At 41.3% G+C, this 2672-nt stretch overlaps 1 pseudogene; it reads left to right on the plus strand.

The window, feature by feature from the left end:
- The first annotated feature begins 984 nt into the window (after positions 1-984).
- On the plus strand, positions 985-1103 carry LOC118605817 (annotated as a pseudogene).
- The last annotated feature ends 1569 nt before the right edge of the window (positions 1104-2672 follow it).

Here is a 2672-nt window from a genome sequence, read left to right on the forward strand (position 1 = left end):
GTCTTCATAACAAAAGAGGAAAATTGCAAACATACACACGTACAGAGAGATGCCCTGTGAACTTGAAGATGGCTACTTATAGGCCAAGAAAGAGGCCTGAAAGAGATTTTTTCCTCATAGCCCTCAGAAGAAGCCAACCCTGCTGATAATCTCAATTTCAGGCTTCCAGCCTCCAGAAACTGAGACCGTAAATTTCTGTTATTAAGCCACTCAGTTTGTGGTACTTGTTGTCATGGCAGCCCTAGCGAATGTGTACACCACTGTACGATTATGTGCCCCCCGCCCCCCCCTTTTCCATCCCCTACTCATTGGAAGTAAGCCATTATGTGCCCACACTTGTGCTCTACCTCTGTGAGGGGAGCGCAGCTATATAAATTATTTGGAATGCTCATCCATTAACCATATATGCTTTAGTCATTTGTTTATTGCCCGTTTTCTCTAATCAGACTCTAACTCCCAAGGGCATGGAGTTTTGGCTCCTCGGTTCACTGCCATAACCCAGCACCTAGAGCGGTACCTGGCACAGAGCAGGCACGTGACTATTTGAATGAACAAAACTAATATGTCGACAATGACAATATTTGAAAATGGGCTACTATATAATCTAGTTTAAAGGCATATTGTCAGAATGGTAATAAGAACACAACTTTGTCCTAAAGAAACTTCCAAAATATTAAATCGCAGGAAGTTAGAAAAGTGAAGGAATAGAAAAAGGCACACCAAAAGAAATGCCAACCCAAAGGAAGTTGGCATGATTTTAATAATCATGGATTAAACTTTAATAATCATGATTAAGAAATAATGATGTTATTGTTTATAATAATAATTCTATATAATGTGATTATATATTATTAACACATGATAAATGTAATAATCGTATATAAATATATGTTATAAGTAAATATAACCTATATTATTAATGCACATAATAATAGAGGAGTTACCACATAACGTTAACATGTTCAATACATTAGAAAGCTGAGAGTCTACGGCCATGCCACCCTGAATAAGCCCGATCCCGTCTGATCTTGGAAGCTAAGCAGGGTCAGGCGTGGTTAGTACTTGGATGGGAGACCACCTAAGAAGACCAGGTGCTGTAGGTGTAAAAAATAAAAAATAAGGGACTGTAAGCCGACAAGGTCCTTGCAATCTGTGAGGTCAATCAAGGGTTGCTTCCCCTAAAAAAAAAAAAAAAAAAAGAAAGCTGAGACAATTCTGAGTTTGTGTGATATAATAATGTAAATAGAAAATACATAAAGCTGAGTTTCTGGGGCTTCTTTCTATCTTGTATTTCCCAGACTGGGTACTGGAGAAGCCAGCTACGTGGACACACCAACGGCCACAAACAAAAAAGCCCAAGAGCCTGCTCCCTCACCAGAGGACCAGGAAAGGGGCAGCCAACCAGGACGGGAATCTTTTAGACAATAGGCACTCAACTTCAGCTGAACACCACAGAAAAAACTATGGCCACAGTGTCACCTCACCAGCGAAGGCTTAGTTGGGGACCTCGAGTTCTACCTTTGCCAGACTCTAAGTCCTAGGCCGCGCTGGCGTCTGAGAAGCCTGAGGAGCTGGGACTTTCATTCTCACTGGGTGTTAATGAGGTGCCTTCCTGACCTTGTGATGTCAGTGAAGACTGTGCTGGGGCCTGGCCTTCTACCACCCTGCTGTTCCATGCCATTACGTGATATATAATCATACCATGAGAGACTTCTCCTCACAGGTGGTATCAGAGGAGGCCTAGAAAAGGGTCAGGACTTGCACTACCATCCAGGGCGATGAGGCCAACCCCGCCCCCAAAGGATCAGTAATGGCTACATAGGGAGCAGTAGCAATGCCCTCTTGACCTTCCCAGCCTAGTAGAGAGCCTGAGGTCTCATGCATACTCAGCAGTGATCAAGAAATCCTCTCCTACAGATGTCGAGAGAAGCTGCATGGTGAACCTGAAGTTATACTCCCACCTGGGAGCAGCAAAATGGTATCCCTGCAGCAGGATCAGAGGAGGCCCGCTATCACGGAATGTTTAAATAAGATACAGAGTTCCATGACACGATGCCCAAAATGTCCACGTTTCAATAGAAAATTATCCGTCGTATTAAGAACTAGAAAAATCTCAACTTGAGTGAGAAAAGACAGCATACTAACACTGAGGTGACAAAGGTATTAAAATTATCCGACAAAGAGTTGATGTTCTAAACTCCTTAAGAAATTAGAAAAAGAAGCGCAAAAGAAACTAAGGCAAATAGAAGGAAGGAAATAATAAAGATAAGAATAAAAATCGATGTGTTTGAAAGCAAAAGAATAGAGAAAATCAGTGAAACAAAAGCTGGTTCTTTGAAAAGATCGATAAAATTGACAAATGTCTAGTAAAACTGACAAAGAAAAGAGAAGGCACGAATCGTCAACATCAGGAATGAAACCAGGGGTATTAATACAGACCCTGCAGACATCAGAGCAATGGTAAGAAAATACTGCAAACGACTCTGCACATACAAGTTTGACAACTTAGAGGTGAAATGGACCACTTTCTAGAAAAACACAAACAACCCAAATTCAGCCGGTATGGAAAAGTTAATTTGAATAGCCCTGTAACTATTGAATAAATCGAATTAGTATTTAAAAACTCTGGAACTCTCCTGACCCAGATAGTTTCACTGGAGAATCTTACCAAA

Source organism: Rousettus aegyptiacus, unplaced genomic scaffold (genome assembly GCF_014176215.1).
Source record: "Rousettus aegyptiacus isolate mRouAeg1 unplaced genomic scaffold, mRouAeg1.p scaffold_m13_p_1, whole genome shotgun sequence".
Taxonomy (NCBI): domain Eukaryota; kingdom Metazoa; phylum Chordata; class Mammalia; order Chiroptera; family Pteropodidae; genus Rousettus; species Rousettus aegyptiacus.